The sequence below is a fragment of the Glandiceps talaboti genome, chromosome 19, assembly GCF_964340395.1.
Source record: "Glandiceps talaboti chromosome 19, keGlaTala1.1, whole genome shotgun sequence".
In the NCBI taxonomy this organism is placed as follows: domain Eukaryota; kingdom Metazoa; phylum Hemichordata; class Enteropneusta; family Spengelidae; genus Glandiceps; species Glandiceps talaboti.
In genome coordinates this window covers 14,690,306-14,710,294 of record NC_135567.1, presented here as the reverse complement: position 1 = coordinate 14,710,294, position 19,989 = coordinate 14,690,306, and positions in this window count along the sequence as shown.

Here is a 19,989-nt window from a genome sequence, read left to right as displayed (position 1 = left end):
ACACCTCACCATTATCGTTACAGCAGAGATCACCACACCTCACCATTATAGTTACAGCAGAGATCAACACACCTCACCATCATAGTTACAGCAGAGATCACTACACCTCACCATTATAGTTACAGTAGAGATCAACACAACTCACCATTATAGTTACAGCAGAGATCACCACACCTCACAATCATAGTTACAGCAAAGATCACCACACCTCACCATCATAGTTACAGCAGAGATCACTACACCTCACCATTATAGTTACAGTAGAGATCAACACAACTCACAATCATAGTTACAGCAGAGATCACTACACCTCACCATTATAGTTACAGCAGAGATCAACACACCTCACCATCATAGTTACAGCAGAGATTACTACACCTCACCATTATAGTTACAGCAGAGATCAACACAACTCACAATCATAGTTACAGCAGAGATCACTACACCTCACCATTATAGTTACAGCAGAGATCAACACACCTCACAATCATAGTTACAGCAGAGATCACCACACCTCACAATCATAGTTACAGCAGAGATCACCACACCTCACCATTATAGTTACAGCAGAGATCAACACACCTCACTATCATAGTTACAGCAGAGATCACCACACCTCACCATTATAGTTACAGCAGAGATCAACACAACTCACAACTTATATGAGTCTATGACATCACCAACATGTCAATATTGACATCGGGCTAGCAAATCAGAAAGGGATCCTTTACCTGTACAAGACTTATTTGTTTTAACCTTAGACTCTCTGATCCTCAAAAGAACATTTTTCTTGTATTTTTTTTACTTTCACCATTTGTTTTATGTCTGTTTTTTGTGCTTTCTGGTGGAGGAAGGTTATGTTTAGTGTTTGGTGGAAATAATCTAGAGTTCAAAATGCCCCAGCAACTCATTTATATTTAGATCAAAAAGTATGCCATCATACCTACAGCAGAATTCAGTACACTTCACCAAAACAGCAGTATTTAGATCAAAAGTATGACATAGCTAGAGAATTCAGCACAAGTTACCAACTCATTAAGAATTAACACGAAGTATGACATCATAGTTACAGCAAAGTTCAATAAACCTTTCCCAATTAGGGAATTTGCAAACCCGCCATGTTGAATGTTGCATCATGGGAAATGTGATAATAAATACTAATCAATTAGTATTGTAAACAATGTTGTTAAATTGTTTATAACCACGAATGATCAATTCATATTTAGCTTGACCAGTGTGGGAGGTTTATTTCATCGGTAGCTCCAGATAAGATATTATGATAACCTCAGATAATCCCATAGTCCTTTGCATCTGAGCATGCTCAGTCTGGATTGCAAGTTCCCTATTCATTTGTATTTAAAATCATGAACGAGTTCATAGTTACAACAGAGTTTCGCAATCCTCACCAACTCAGTAATGTCAGAACAAATATAGTTACAGCAGGGTTTAAGCATAGTCTGTAAGGTACGCCGTGACGGGGCGCCCTCAACCAACGGCCAACCCCTAACACAGAGGCCGGTGAGGGCGAAACGTCACGACGTATCTTACAGTCTAGGTCAAGCACAATCTGATTAAAATCTGATGTGATGAAAGCGGCTACATGCCTTTATTTACCTCTATTTCCATCGTTTTGTGCCGTTTCTTTTGTTCCAAGTGATCGCCGCCTTCCATCTGAACCTGTGTAATAGACAATCCCATTGAATATCGACAATATTGTAAGGTCTTCACAACCAATCAGCACGCTTCAGTTTCTCTAGTGTGTGCAGCTGCCAACGTAACGCTCATACCTGATTGGTCAATCGAAAGCGCGAGATTCAAACGCGATTATCTATTACACAGGTTCAGATGTAGGAAGTCAGTGATTACTCTGAACAAAACAAATGACACAACATGATGGACATATAGAGGTAAATAAAGAATCTAGCTGCTTTAAAACATCAGATTTTAATCAGATTGGGTTAAGCACACCTCACCAACTTGCTTATATTTTATAGCAAGAAAGTATGACATACTGTAAACCTGGAAATGTTCGCGCAAGATTTATTTTCGCTAATTTCGCTACAAAACAAAAACACGAAAAAAAGTAGTAGCGAAAATATATATTTCTGCATAATGCAATGTACCAGTATGGTTATTAGTGAAAATTAATCTTTGTGAACTACATGAAGACTGTAAAATCGCAAAATTTTCTAGTCGTGAAAATATGCAGGTTTACAGTAGTTACAGTAAAGTTCAGTAAACCTGACCAATTCTTTGATGACATCATACAGTTACAACACAGAATTCAGCAATCCTCACCAACTCATCAATATTCAAATCCAAACAAATGACATAGTTACAGCAGCTTTAAACAGAGAACTACCGGCACCTGGGACCCTATTTTGCATATGACTGACTATGTTTGGAGGCAGAGAACTTGTGATGACTCACTGGCAAGTAATCACCCAAAATATAAACATTCCCTATCTGGGTTTTTCACATGCAGATGCCGCATATTTGAATAATCCTGAGTGAAACACAATCTAAACAGCTGTTTGCAGGGAAATTTGTCTCATTTGGAAAGGTTTTTTCATTCTATGAAACAAACAGACTGATTTCAAACTAATTAGTGTATCAAGTTACCATCCTACGACATTCACAAACAATTTGTACACGATACATGACCTGTGTGTTTCTCGGAGCATAGAAAAAATGATGAAAACAAGACCCAGAAGCTAGTGCTCTGTACAGCAGTTTGAATTTCCTGCATTTGCATAGATTAGCCATAATCCTCTATATATAGGGCAGTTCTGTCTTTAAGCACACCTCACCAATTCATCAATAGTTACTAATTCAAGAAAGAATGACATCATAGTTATAGCAGAGCCAGTGTTTTTACTAAGGTTGTGAAACCCCAGTATTAAACAGAAAGAAGTTAAGAGGTAAAACTGGCAGTATTTTCCATAGAATCTATCGTAATTTTGGTAGGGAACCCCTGTAAAATGACATGGGAACCCCGGTAGACTTTACCTACTTACCACCCTTAAAAACCACTGAGATTTAAACACACCTCACCAACACTTCAGTATTTAAACCAGAAGGTTGTCATAGATACAGCCGAGTTCAGCACACATCACAACTAAATTGTTTCACATGTATTCCATATGTGGCATGTACAGCTTGTTACAAAAACAAAACAATCATTACACGATAGAAGGCCTGTTTATAGAATGACATAAAAAACTTCAACAACATATTAAAGTATTGAATTTTAATTGTCGCAAATTAAACTTTGTTCAAATCACAAACTTAATTCTGTTCTTCTCAATTTGTAGTTCTTTGTGTACAAACAAGTACTAGTGTTCTCCACAGGGTAGATTGCAAGGATGACGGTTAATTTGCATATCATTTACATATAAATGACATGGTAATTTGCATATTTTTCTGCATAGTGGTCATACATGCCTTCAACACTGGCATAAACTCTGACATGTTTATTTTAACACATACACACATGTATACATTGGTGATCAGCCATTTCTCTTCATGTGAAAGTATTATTATGATTTTGTCATTCAAAAGGTTATGAAAGCTCCTAAGGACAATAGAACACTTGAAGCACGGTAGAAACCTGCCAAGCATGGCAGCCTAGATAGCAAGGACGGTGTTCGCACCATGCTTTCTCTATATTGGGGAGAACACTGAGTGCCCCCTGGTAGAAAGGTATTGTGTTATGCTTGAGTTGTGTGTTCGTAGGGGCATGTACCTGTGATCTGATTAGTGGGTCAATCTGTGGATATGCAGTTGAAAGTGTCGGATAACAATATTCAAGTTTGTGTTTGGAGAAAAGTTTACTTTGATTATCTATTTTGATAGAATGGCTTACCGACACAGATGAGGTGTGATTTGAGGTTGAAACTGTTCTTGTTTCCAGTCTTTGCCTTTGACTATTTGAACTTGTATACTGGAGTATACAGTGCAGCTCGCATAAAACGTCCCCTGAATGCCCGCATCACAAAAGGATCATTCTTGCACAATTGAGGTGCTAACTATGCATTGATGCACTGTTGTTGTTGCATCATCAAAGCATCTGCATGGAACAATGCTTGCATCTCTGATAAAAAGATGCAAGCATAGTTCATGCACAATATCCCATTATGCTTGATCTGTACTATATACTGGTACTGTAGCCCTAGTTTGATGAAGGCCAATCTAGTAAAAATCTAATGTAGGGAACTCAGTGTAATTTCTTTATTTGTTTCCTACTTTTATCGCTTTTTGTTCATTTTTTGGTTCTGTAATTTGGCCATGTTTTCAGTGTTGCACTGCAGTACAAATACCACTAGTATGCGTGTGCATCGTATTGAATGCCTTGCCCTAGTCTATTGCTATCCTTCATTGAGCGTTTCAGATCTCACTCTCATGTAAGAGACCACGTGGTCATCCAAACTAGCCTTGCCTCAAGATTTTCTATCTAAGCCAGAATTACTAAACAAATTTCGATACCTATTTCCGAGAGAAGTACAAGGTTGATGAAAATGATGATTCTGGGAGTGAAATGCAGCGAGAATAAAATGACTCACCCTCGTTCATCTGTAACTAGCTACTTTATAGCACAGTACTCAAACACATTGGTTGAGGACTAATGTCAGTGATGAGATATTTGAATTCTTTTTGTATTTATTATCCATACTTTCACCAAAAATAAAAGTTTCCATTCATTTCAAATATCAAATCTCTGATCCAGTTTGTATTCCTAAATAACATTTCATATTAATGAATTTAAAAAAAAAAAGTTTCATTTGTGTCTCAAGCACAACACTGACTACAGCCTACTGTTTACACCCTTGAGAATCAGTGAAAATATGGGATTTGTTTCAAAACATTTCTTGAGAAATATTGGCTGTGATAGACAGTATATGCAATGTATGTGTATATACAATGTACTACACACGGACAGGTGCAGGTCAGATTAAAATGTGAGTTTCAAAAACAGTTGTCTGGCAGCGCTTTAGAAGAAGTTGATGCAGAACAAAAGAATGTTCCTGAGTAATCATTATGGCTTCAAGGATGAGGTAACACCGGGATACAAAAACTAACGCAAATATACGCATGCAAGATCAAATGATTGAAGAGGGGTCAAGTTGCCTGTACATGTGCGCCCTCTATCGACGATATATTGCCCACAATACATTGCAAGTCAGCAGTGAAATTAGATTCGTTTGTTTGTCAACACCTGTACACGAGAGAGGAGAGACTGCACCCGTAACTTCCGACGAAGTGCACGCCCACAACCATGGAAACGTCTGCTGGCTTCCCTTTGTCTGTTAGCAAAACCTTTAATCTAAGTTTCAAGGGTTGGTCCGTCGAATCAGGAAGTGAAATTTGCTCTGGTGAGGATTCGTCAGAAAATTATTCCTGGCGTCCGTCCGAAGCGAAACACACTGTGTTCCCTTTTACTTATTCAGGTAAGCTTTACTGTTTAGCATCTCTCTCATGTCAACAATAATGATTATTTAAAAAAGAAGAAGGTATTCTCCATAAAACTATATCTAAAACGCGAGTACTTACTGTTACTACACAGGGTGATCACATGATTACTTTGACGACCTAATTTTAGACTGGGATTTCACCTTTAAAATAATCATTGACACTGGAGCTAGTATATGCAAATTTAACGTTATATGCAAATGAGGAGCTGGTCACCCGTACAGTGATGTGCATCATTACATTAGAGATCTCAAAATTCCTTGCAGTACATCATATGCAAATCAAACACTAACATAAATGGTTATGCTGGGGGGAGGGGGGGGTCGCACATGTCGTAAAACACAAGCTAAATATTTTATGCACTAGTCAATGTCAACCCCCATCCACCCCACTTCGGGGCAAAGTGGGGGATTTGGAAATTAGTCTTATAAAATTTGACAAATGCCCCACCCCCTGGAGCAAGACATTCTGGAAAATCACCACCTAAAACAAGTAAAACTCCCAACATTTCCCCCACCGCAATAAAAAATTCTGACTGACACACAACTACTATTTCACGTCCGTGAAAATGACTAGGGAGGTCAATATGAGGCAATTGCCACACCCCCTCGGGCATTGTTTCATGGCAAACACGGTCTAATCCCCCACATTTGTCCCGTAACGCCCGAGGTGGGGTCCCTCGGGCATTATATTGACTCGTGCATCACTGTTTTCTATATTAGGTCAAAATCCCCTCCTCCTCTGGGAGCACCCACCAACATCCATTGAATAGCTTATCACTGTTGTATCAATAGTCATTTGTTTTTTTTTCTATCTTAGTAAACCGAAGCCTCAATTACCAGAGTAATAATTTCAAATAAGCTCCTGTAAGATTTTGGTACATCAGACGATATGCTTACCTACAGCTAAAATGATGTAGGCTTGGTGTTTCACTCACGGGACATTACAGCTAAAATGATGTAGACTTGGTGTTTCACTCATGGGACATTACAGCTAAAATGATGTAGGCTTGGTGTTTCACTCATGGGACATTACAGATAAAATGATGTTGGCTTTGTGTTTCACTCAAAGGAAATTACAGCTAAAATGATGTAGGCTTGGTGTTTCACTCATGGGACATTACAGCTAAAATGATGTAGGCTTGGTGTTTCACTCATGGGACATTACAGCTAAAATGATGTAGGCTTGGTGTTTCACTCATGGGACATTACAGCTAAAATGATGTAGGCTTGGTGTTTCACTCATGGGACATTACAGCTGAAATGATGTAGGCTTGGTGTTTCACTCATGGGACATTACAGCTAAAATGATGTAGACTTGGTGTTTCACTCATGGGACATTACAGCTAAAATGATGTAGACTTGGTGTTTCACTCATGGGACATTACAGCTAAAATGATGTAGACTTGGTGTTTCACTCACACCCACTTCATTTTAGCTGTAAGCCTTGGCTTGGTGTAGAGAGCTTCTTAACCTAAGTTAAGGGTAACAACAAAGTTAAAGCTAGCAACACTGTTGTCTAGGCAACAAGAATAAATGTTTTTATTGTTACATTGTTTTACAGATTGCCGGTACTTATGGGAAGAAGACAAAAAGCATAACAAGAAATCTTGTCTTGGAGACTGTTTTGTGAAAACATCTCAAGAAATAGTCAGTAAAATCAGAAATGACACACTCAGCCAGAAAGGTATAGTAAAACTGTCATCTGCCAAATACACAAATTTTACCAGAGCAGACTACCAACAATAGGCCTTTCCAAAATTTGCCACATGGTGGGGCACTACTTCCTGTCTGTGTGTACCTTGGGGGTATACATGGTATAAGTTACTTGGTTAATGTTCATGTGATAAATGGTGAACGTGACTATATTAGGGATAAACATGTGGCATGATGATCACGTTATAAATGGTGATGAACGCGTGACAATTAGGGATAAACATGTGACAAATTATGATCACGTGATAAATGGTGATGACCATGTGACAATTAGGGATAAACATGTGACAAATTATGATCACATGATAAATGGTGATGAACATGTGACAAATTATGATAAACGTGATCTAATATGACTATTTTTTTTTAACTCTTATAGAAAAATTCTCCATCATCAATTTTCTATGCGAGAGTGGTGTTGTAAAGATGGATGTCATGACAACGATGCAACAAAATGACATGAAGATGACATCACGTCGTGAAGTCAATCACAAAGGTGTGAAAGCGGTGGATAATGTGTTGAATTGTGCAGCCTCAATCTCCCAAACGTCTTCAAGGGCTGCAGAAACGTCTACCTCTCAAGTTTGCTCTCGAGTTGGAGAAACAGATTTGCTACGTTACACACCAGCAAATAATCACACTTCAGACCACGTACATTTGTTAGAAAGTGGGCGTGAAGATGCAGACAGTGGAAATAATATTCACCAGTTTCATGATATCAGAAACAAAGTTCCCCAAACTCATGATGTCACAAACAATTTTCACAAAAGCAGTGATGTCACAGGCAGCATTCACAGAAGTCATGATATCAGAGACAGGCTTCACCAAATTGATGATGTCAGAGACAGACTTCACGAAAACAGTGATATCAGAGATAGAATTCACCAAAGTGATGATGTCACAGGCAGAGTTCACAAAATTCGTAATGATGTAATGGGTAGACACCCCCAAAATTATGCTGATGCAAGAGACAATTTTCACCAAATCCATCATCTCAAAAATAGAATACCCAAAAGTTATGTCAGGGACACTGAGATACAACAAAACCGTGAAGTCAACAGTGATATTACTGAAATTCAGAAGTTTTTTCCAATTCGTGAAATCAAAGATGAAGTAACCACAACTTATGAGGTCAGAAATAGTGACCTTATAAGTGATAATGCAACTTATGTGGCATGTCAACATGAAGATGAGGTCATAAACACAGCACAAAGTGATGATGTCATGAACACAGCACAAAGTGATGATGTCACACGTATACCAGACCAATGTGATGATGTTATACACAAGTCAAAGAGAAGTGATACTGTTCAGAAAGTAAACTTAAGTGATGGTGTCATACACAGCTCATACCAAAGTGATGATGTCATACACAACTCATACCAAAGTGATGATGTCATACACAAAGTAAGCCTTAGTGATGATGTCATACATACATCAAACAGAAATGATGATGTCACACACACAGCAATACAAATTAATGATTCTAGTGTGAGAGTAAAACTTGAAAAGGAAGATGTAAGATGTGGAAATTTTGATGTACCTTCGAGTGATGTTGTTGACTATTTTGGCAGTACGCAGATTACTCCTACGCACATTGCGCAAGCACAGGAGCGTGAAAGGGTAGAAGTTCATGTTCCCTTCGATGAGAGTATTGCAGTACATCAAATAAACTTTAACCGCATAAGTTCCTCGCGTGCGAACCCGACGCAACTCTTACGACATCATCAAGGAAGACAGACAAGGAAAAGCTACACTTCCGAATTTAAACTCGGTGTCGTGGATTTTGCCGAAGCGCAAGGTAATCAGGCGGCCGTTAAACGGTTTAAAGTTGATGCCAAGAATGTGCGTTGTTGGCGGGCGATGAAATCCACTTTGTTAAAAATGCCAAAATGTCAGAAAGCATTGCGTGGTAAGAGAAGACAATTTCCTGAACTTGAAGAAACGTTACTTAAATGGATAGCGTTGACACAACGAGCAAACAGATGTAGTCTTTCCTCGTATGATATCAGACTCAAAGCACAATCTATCGCCAAGGAGATCGGAATAACTGGGTTTATTGGTGGGCCTTCATGGTTGGCACGTTTTAAAAAACGCAACAATTTACCAACAAAAGGCGATATTCCTCAAAGTGCTGGACCATATGGTAAATTTTTGGGCCTTATGTAAAATTCTTGTTAAATTTCAACAATATTATATAAAACAGGTTTTCCTTTTGGCCTTCATTATGATTTGCACATTTCAAAAAGTGCCACAACACAAAACATTTTCAACACAGTGTAAGGCCATGTGGCAGTATTTGGGATCTTGTATGAAATTTTTTCTAATTTCAACCAGTATTGAGAGAGGATCTTAGTTGTTGTGATTGATACGTCAGTGTGATACTTTCATACCAAAGCACACGGTTTACACAAAACACAGAGAGGTTTCGTCTTAGAACTAAACACTTCAACTTTATTACAGTCCGCCATAGTTCGTAAAAAACACATGTAACTACTAATATATCAATACGCCAGTGATAAGGCTACTAATAACTCAATACTGGTATACGTATCATTGGGTTAACAATAAAGTAGTTCCTAAAATCATCACAGTCAGCTTACTATGATTTTCCACTTACTGCAGAGTTGTGTTCAATCTGATTAAAATCTGATGTGGTGAAAGCGGCTAGATGGCTTTATTTACCTCTATTTCCATCTCTTTGTGTTGTTTCGGCAATCGCCCAGAACAAAACAAACGACACAAAACAATGGAAATAGAGGTAAATAAAGACATCTAGCCGCTTTCACCACATCAGATTTTAATCAGATTGAGCTGTACCATGCATGGCAGATTTTGGATTTCACATAATTTTTGTGTTAATTTTGGCTGTAATGAATATTGCTAAAGTGGGACTTGGTATGTATTTTGGATTTTTAATTTATAAAACTATTTTATCATGACTTCCAACTTGAAAAATCAATGTGAAACAACATATGCCAAGTCCCTGTATGTAGTTCAATGAATTGCAAAAGTACAAAAAATGTTATCAAAAACTGTACAGTTGTGCTACAACACCATTTGCACTATTTTTTATACATTTTTGGCTTTTTGCAATGTATTAAGTGACAAACACAGACTTGGTCAATGTTGTTTCACATTAATTTTTCAAGTAGGAAGTCATGATAAAATTGTTTTATAAATTAAAAATCCAAAATAAATATTCAACCCTCGTCCATATGGCCACTTTAACTAGAGACGACATTGGAATAAATAGAAACTTGATTGTAAGAACATTTTCTAAAATTTAAGAATATTACTTCATTGGGAAGTAATATTTCTTGAATTCTGATCTAAAATAAAGTTGATCTTTTTCCAAAAATTACAGAGAAACAAGAATTTTTGTTCAAAAATTTTGGCGGGAAAGTTTCTAGTCCTGAAAGGGTTAAAGAGACATTTTGTGTTCTAATAAAATGCACTAAGTTTATGACATTGTTGTATATGTTCTTTTCAAAAAGCACAAGTTTTATTGGGCTTGAAATTATCAGTTGTCCAGGACAAATAGACTACTAAACAGTGTTTTTGCTAAGGTGTGGTAACCCTGGTAACAGAAATGGGGAAAATTTGGTAAACCTGGCATAGTTCCTATACATTGTAATATAATTTTGGTGCGGAACTTAGGTAGATTTTACCTACTTACCACCCTTAACAAAACACTGGTAGGGAACCCTGGTAAAATGACATGGGAACTCAGGTAGATTTTACCTACTTACTACCCTTAGCAAAAACACTGGTAGGGAACCCTGGTAAAATGACTGGAGAACTCAGGTAGATTTTACCTACTTACCACCCTTAACAAAAACACTGGTAGGGAACCCTGGTAAAATGGCTTGGAAACTCAGACAGATTTTACCTACTTACTACCCTTAGCAAAAATACTGGTAGGGAACCCTGGTAAAATGACTGGAGAACTCAGGTAGATTTTACCTACTTACCACCCTTAACAAAAATACTGGTAGGGAACCATGTAAAATGACAGGGGAACTCAGGTAGATTTTACCTACTTACTACCCTTAACAAAAACACTGGTAAGGAACCCTGGGGAAATGCAGTAAGTTTCAAATACTTACCGCCCTTAAAAAAGACTGCTAAATATTGTATCTAGACTACCAAATTAGCAGTAGCGTAGAGAAAAAGGTTACAAAACAATGTCTCAACTACCGGTGCCATATTTAAGGTTATAGTCTGGTAGACTTTTATAAATCGGTTCAAACCCTGACTGCAGTAGTGAGACGCAAGTCGTTTACACACTTGGATAATCTGACTTCCAAGCATAGAAAGGAAATTCGAGCTTTTTTTTTTTAGAAATGCATTAAACTAATAATGTTTGTAGAGATAGCAAAGCTGTATTTGTCAGAAGAAATATTATGATGTATACATTTTTTACATTATTCAGCAACTAGGTATGTTATCACATGTGACCCTGCTGTGACCTTTATAGTGAAGTGCATGATGGGAATCAATGTGTAATGTTATTGTTATTGTTATCACAGTCTATATGTACACAACCATGAATAAAATGTTCAATGAAAATTCGTCTAGTTACATTGTAATGATTTCAGTAGATAGGCAGTGTTCCCACTAAGGCTTATTTGCACGCTACTTGTGCAAGGTCTCCGTCTGCTCTCACAGTCAAATTTCATGTTTTGCGCAACTTTATACCAAAGAATGCAATAGAAAATGTATACAAATAAGTTTGTACTCACTTTCAAAAAACTTAAGGGAGCACTGGTGCCAGGGAACAACCCCAGTTATGCCATGTTAGCTGGGCGTCGTGGGGCTAATTAATGGACAACAAATGTTGGCAATGTAACAGGTTATTTTGTTGACATATAGTTTTAAAAAATCTTCAATCAACACCTGGGCTATAACTTCAGTCTGAGCACTACTGACATAGAAGAGATTTGATTGACAATAAAATATAGTTATCAATCTACGTAAGAAAAGTATGTAAATTTTTACAATTTGAATAGACCCCTGGGTATGGAGGTACACATGGTACACATGGTACACATTACGTATCTCTCTCTCTCTCTCTCTCTCTCTCTCTCTCTCTCTCTCTCTCTCTCTCTCTCTCTCTCTCTCTCTCTCTCTCTCTCTCTCTCTCTCTCTCTCTCTCTCTCTCTCTCTCTCTCTCTCAGGAAATGCACTCATAATAGGACTTTTTTGATTGGAGGGCAGTACATTATCCAGATGTTCACCGTTATGTGAACCTGTTCCTGAACTTTAACAGATGTATGTATGTATGTATGTATGTATGTATGTATGTATGTATGAATGTATGTGTGTGTGTATTAATATGTATGTATGTATGTATGTGTGTATGTATGTATGTATGCATGCATGCATGTATGTATGTATGCATATATTTATGTATGCATATATGTATGTATGTATGTATGTATTTATGTATGTATATATGTATGTATGCATGTATGTATGTATGTATGAATGTATGTATGTATGTAGTTGTGTAGAGGGCGATCACGCTGATATAAAATGAAATACCTTGAAAAGAGGGCGACTTCACAACGATAAAGCTTATCGCAAAATATATAAACAAACATACAAGCCTTCAAATTGCACTTAATTTCAATAGTTTCAATGCAAACACGCAGCAACTAAAGTAATAACTTATAAATCCCAGAAATGAATGGGTTGCCCCGCAACTATACTGATGATTGATACATCTATTGTAAACTGAGTTTATATACTGTTCGAACTTTGGAATATTGGCATACACATCTAACAGTTGCATCCTGTGTGCATTTTTTCTGTTATAACCTGCGCACGCGTGCGCCGATTCCTCCGATCCACCGATAAACTACACGATATTTATTACGTCAGCGTCCATTACAAAATTATGAAGAAATGCCAAGTATGTTCCCTAAAGCGAATTTAAAGAAGTTGACTGACAATCTCGAGGTTCATTGACGAGATCGTGATTCATATCTGCCGGTAAAACTTGTTGTGTGGTAGCATGTGCTGCGATATTTGAACGTGTCACATTGTTGTCAAAGTCAACCGCTGAAAGCTTATATTCTTTCGTCGAGCGAGGGGAATACTTACGAACACAAACACACTGATTTCAATGTCGAAATTAACTTTGGACGCGTAGAATATGACGACGTAATAACTTTAGCTCTCGTTGCGCAGCGCGCAGTACCTGTGAATCTTGCTCTGCGCAGAACATTAGTGGTAAATTTCTTCCCTAGAGGGCGTGCGGTGTTCAACATAGTATGGTATACCAAGCCTTGGCGCTAACAGTAACAAATGTGAAGGTTTTTATGCAAGTATTTGTACTTCTGTAAAAGGTTTATACACTTTAGGCTGTTTTACAATACAGACAAAATCAACTTTGAATCGAAGACGCAATATGTGGTGCCCATAAAATGGACAAATACAATTCATAACCTAATCTAAGTCCCTAGTCCCTAGCTTGGTACGCGTGAGTATGTAAGCGGTATACATTCAACCCTGTTCTACAGTCTGGACTTGTTTCAACAAGTTTGATTTTCGCACAATACTAAGCTTGAAGGTGAAGCGCCCTCTAGGGGCTTCAGTGGTATATTCGCGACCCCGAAGACCTCGAATATTTATTTAGCGTTATGCTGACGTCACGGCGAAAACTACCCATGTGTGTTACAACTATTACTTATCACGTTATTGCTTCCATCAAAATGAACTCTACAGAAGACGTTCGTTTATCATTTGATAAAAATGTCACAATATCGTTCACACCTGATGTGTCTCTCAGAGATTCAGCAATTCAACCGCGGCCAGCGGCAACTCGACTAGCCGACATGCTTCCTGGCTCTGAACACAATTCTCGATCACGGGGTATCAGCTCTCTCAGTCAGCAAGGTAAGCTTTAATTTGAGAAAGTCAATGTCGTGTTTTTTTATCTGGAAGCGTTGCAAAATACACAAAACGGCGCAACTATATTGGTGGGTACATATACTTATGTGCACGCATTCAAAAAAGCCCCCTTCAGAACTAATGTTGAACCTATTTTAACTGTAGACTAACAATAACAGAGACACAATAAACACAGCAGAATCCTTTCCCCAATCACATTGAACGCTCACAGTGCAGTGTACACAGGCTTAATGAAAATTTTACATAAAGCTTTGACTTGATGATTTTAATGGCTGCAATTGTTTATTTTCTAACTAACAATCAACATATCAACTTGACTACTTCTACATCCCCACTGTGCACAGCACCTATTGTTTCTTTTGCATGAGAAGTTGTCTGAGGGTGTGTATTAAATGTCATGTTACATGAGTGAAACACCAAGCGTATATCATTTTAGCTGTAATAACATTATAACAATAATAATAATAATGTTTATTTCACCATGAATAAATGTACATGTACATGATTGGTGAGGACCAGAGAGGTAGTTCTAGTGGAACTAATCGAGTCTCTGGCCCTGAATACATACACTTGTTAAATGAAAGCAGTAAATTTTGCCATCTTATATACATTAGATATACATTAAATATATTTACAGTGCATGTCCAATTTTAACCATGTACTACAACGGCAATCAAGGTATCGGCTTACTAAGGTAGACAAAAACTAAAATTACTATTGTTGGGTGTGGTAGGTTAGACAAGTGGGTGATACGAGGGAAACTAGCTACCAAAATCGCAACTTGCAAACCCGCCATGTTGAATGTTGTATCATGGGAAATGTGATAATAAATACTTATAAATTGGTATTGTAAACAATAATGTTACATTGTTTGCGACCACGAATGGTCAATTCATAGTTTACCCTGACTATTGTGGGAGGTTTTTGTTATCGGTAGCTTCAGATAAGGTATTACGATAACCACAGGTAATCCCATAGACCTTTGCATCTGAGCATGCTCAGTCTGGATTGCAAGTTCCCTATTGGTGTCTATCCATTAGGTCAAAACCTTGGTTGTCACTGTTGTAAGTCCTTGTTTGGTCAAATACCCTCAAATTGCTTTAATTATGATGTTTAACAGCTATTTTCTCAAGTTTTGACTCATTAGACCCAAAACGGTGTGTGGTTCCGATTACACATCAATTTTAGAATAGGTGGGGTAGGTAGATATTTTTTCTGATTTTTTTTTATGTGCGAGAGTCTAATTCAGGTAGTTAGGTTTTCCGTTGTTTTCCACATGGTCTCTGTATTCTCGGATCAGATGTACAACCATTACAGATTAAAAGAACAGTTTTATATTGTCTTTTCAAGTTGATGTCATTTTCCGCACCCCCTATTTCTCGCGAGACTTCGACAATTTTCGCGATTTGATATATTTTTTCTCGAATACGTAAAAAAAATGTAGAGTCGGTAGTGAAAAATGAGGTGAGGTCGGGTAACCGGAACCAAACAATTGTTTTAGGTCTTATGAGATGTATCCAAGAACGACTGTAAATATAAGAAATTGGTGTTTACAAACTGGGTTTTCAGTTGAATTTGTTTCAGCAAGAGTTATATTATTCCTGATGTGCTTACTGTTATAGTGTTATGTTTGTCTCAACATTGCATCTTTTTAACATCATCGTTTGATATGTTCCATCAATTTTATTTTTAGCTTTTATTTCTCACCCGCATTTTCTTCGCTACGATTTATTTAATTGTCGTTTTCTTTCTTATCTTTAGTTTTCAATTTTATTCACCTCTTTTTTATGAGTGCACGTGGAAAACCAATTTCCAATTACTTTTCATGCAAATGACACTAAATTTATATTATTTATCATACTGCAGATCAACATTTAATCTCCATCTATTTTAAATGTCATAGAAATCACCCTATCTACAAATTTGACATAAATTACAGAGTTGATGGAACACGTGTGATAATTATGTTATTACTGTATTCATCACTGACAATCTGCATGGATGGTTTTGCACAAAAGGGGTACAAGATGTTGACATTATTGCATATTACCAATGTAATTTCATTATCAGGAAGTGATGCAGCAAAGTGTCGTAAACCACTGTTATGTCCCCTTTACGACAATACTAATATATTCCCAAATTAATGTCCTATTTACGGTAACGCTTACATTTTCGTCGTCGTAAACAAATTCTCTTTACGGCAATTCTATTATACCTCAAATTCATTACCATAAACGTACGTCCTCTCTACGGAAATACTAAATCATCGTGATCAATCAACTCATTTTACGGCAACGCTAACTCGCCGTGCTCATCATAGTATGTCCCCTTTATTGCAAACCTAACTCATTTTCAATGTCGTAAAGTTCTGTAACGTCGCAAAGTTGTCCTTTTTACGGCAGTGCCATCTCACGTTGAAGGAAAATATATCTGCGCTGGAGTATATGACCGCTTTAAATATGCTTTAGTAAATATAATGCAACAACTTTTAATTATAAGACATACCAAAAAGTACACCCTTAATTAAAGTGCAAACCCCTTTAAATGGTTCGTGTTATTGAGGCACGGATAATGTAACAAGTGTACCAAAGATCCCATACTCCTGCGCAGTGATATACCATAGTCTCGAAACGTTAGACCGGAAGCGGAAATCGGTATAGGGAGATGGTTTCTGGGCTGCTGTGTATGAGCTTGCCATAGACAGTCTATGAGTGTACACAGTAATGATAACTATTAGTAGGCAGGTAAATTAGCTAATGACTAATAAAGTGTTGAACCGTTACAAGCAAAAGGTTATGTGTATTCTTCAATAATATCAGTGATATGTACTACCATATGCAAATTTGCATACAGAGCCAATAGACCTCAGTGCATATATAACTTGCAATTAAACAGTGACGTGTACACCATATGCAAATTTATATATTTCGAACACAGCAGAACCAGTGACGTATATTCCATATTTTTTGTTCAACTTGGTATAAATGTTGTTTAATTAGATATTTATAAGGTGATAATGCCAAAATACTATTTTTGGGAAAGGATTGCTGAATAGGTCCAAATGTTAATAATATTCCCTGAAAGAGTCAACAGAAACCACGCCACAAGTTAGGAGTAAAGGAAGATTGCACCTCCGGGCCATATTTTACTGAAAATTAAAGTCCAAACTTTGCCACATGGAAGCTTGCTTCTGGACCTTGTGAAAACACTAAAGAATTTTGGAGGTTCATTGTCTTGTTGTCGAGGAAATCAACACCCTTAATTTTCCCATAGATTTAAAACACTATTCGGCAGCCATATTGGATTCTAATTTTGACGACATTTTGACATCTGTTTCAAAACATTCATACTTTATGATACCCCTGATTCTTTTTCTTGATTTTACACTGGAGTTTTCTTAAACACAGTAACTGCAAAGGTTTAACCCTTTCATTCCTAGAGACGACATTGGAATAAATAGAAACTTGATTGTAAGAACATTTTCTAAAATTTAAGAATATTACTTCATTGGGAAGTAATATTTCTTGAATTCTGGTCTAAAATAAAGTTGATCTTTTTCCAAAAATTACAGAGAAACAAGAATTTTTGTTCAAAAATTTTGGCAGGAAAGTTTCTAGTCCTGAAAGGGTTAACAGGTTTTCCGTGACCCATTTTTACGTTTTAATTCATCTTATTAAGATACAGGACATGACAAGTAAAAACAGATGGTTGTGCATTACATCCAGAAAAGCAACATGTCATTATCCCATTATCTCATTATCTAATTAATCATTAATACTAATTGTAATTTGATGAGTGTACGATGACGAGTAGGTCTGTTTCATTAGTATAATTGCAGCAAAGACTGTTTGCGTACAGCTGACATTATTCCAGCAAAAAGACAATTGAATATTTTTCCATTTTCATTATTTGTTCTGAGTGGGTAACGCTTGGTGGAGTTTCTACGTAAGGGTGCTGGTCGTCCAAGCGTGAGTGCCCATACATGCATAGCAATATCTCCATAATGCGCAATATTCCGGTTACTGACATTCCAGTTGTTTCTCAGGTAACCACTACAAGAGGGCGCACCAGATCTGGCAAAGTGAGGACTAAAATTTGTGTCATGGCAACTGAGCAGTGAATGAAATGTGTATAAAGAAAACTCTAAGAACTTTAACCCTAAGTATGAGAGTAGTGGTTGGGCATGTATTGATTACTGGTAGTCACTAATAATATAGTATTGTGGGAACAACATAGAGAATGTGTGGTAACTTAGTGTCTGCTGTCGTTATGCTGCAATACCCTACTCATTTGGTGCTCACTTCCTGTCGACAAATGGCTTGTGAAGAGTACTCCTAGTAGACAAACCACTTATCATAAATTATTCAAATCGTAAAATGTTCATCCTGCAGAAATGCCATTCTAATACCTCCCTTTTTCATTGATATTTTCCACAGACTGTTGTCATGTATGGCAGCAAGCTACGAGGGACATCCAAGCTGGTAGTATTGTGAATTGTTATATCAAGGCTACACAATGGGTATTGGATGAACTTAAGAAATCAAGCGAGGAGTTATTGTATCGCCTAACAAATGACATACCCACAGATAAAGGTAAGGACAATATGAAAGTAAATTGTGTGTGTGTGTCTGTCAGTCTGTGTCTGTCTGTCTGGCTGCCTGTCTGTCTGTCTGTCTGTCTGTATATATATATATACATATATAGATAGTTAATTGTAGTTATAGATAGATAGCTATATAGATGGATAGATGGACAGACAGACAGACAGACAGACAGACAGACAGACAGACAGACAGACAGACAGACAGACAGACAGATCGTGTATTTTACATTAGCCCTACCTGTATTTTATCATCCCTACCTATATCTGTGAATGTGTCATTTGTAAGGCAATACAGTAACTCCTCAGTTCATTTTCTTAATAAGTTACTTGCATCCAATACATTACCATGGAGCCTTAAGGATTACATAGGGCCATTCCTTTGTTCAGCACATCTTTTTGTAGAACTCTTTTAGACACCTGTTTCCTCGCCCAAATGTTAATATTTACACAGTATGTATTTTAAATGTGTTATCGCTTAAACGCCATCATACACTTGTATCTTTTCTTGTTCTTCAGATAAATTCTTTGTTCTGAACATCCTTCAGGATGCCAATGTGATGAAGATGATGACAACCAATAATGACTCAAGAAGCAGAAATGGGATGACTACAGACATGCCAAGCAGAGAATGTGAACGTCTGGAAGAAGATGAATCTCATCTTGCAGATGCAACAAGTGACAGTCACCACATAAGAAGAGACATTGTACGTTCTGTTTTAAGCAATCGTGGAGATATTGGCCAAAGTCTTGTCAACGACTCGTTGAGATATGATGAACAGGCAAGAGGAATCACTTTAAGTTTTATCCAAGGCGAAAGTAGACAAACCGAAGGACATTACTTTGATAATGTGGTGAGAAAAGATGGCCAAGGAACGAGGAATGACATACTGCGTGTCTTAGTTTCAAATGAAAATGTAGAACATTGCGTTGACAATGCATTGAGAGAAAATAGCCACCGAAGAGAGCAAGTCTTAAGTTCAAATGCAAATGTTGGACAAGAATGTTCTGACAAAGTGATGACGCAAAACAGCCAAGGAAGGGGAACAGCCATAAACTCAAATTCAAACGCTTGTTATGATAGTGCAGTGCGCCAAAATATTCACCACAGAGGGGAGAATGCCTTAATCTCAAATACAAACATTGGACAAAATCGCCTCGACAATGCATTGATACAAAACGGCTTCGAAGTGGGGAATAATTATTTGCATGTCTTAAACTCGGATATAAACAAAGGACAGATTTGTTTTGACAATCCAGTGAGACAAACTAGGGATGAAACAGAAA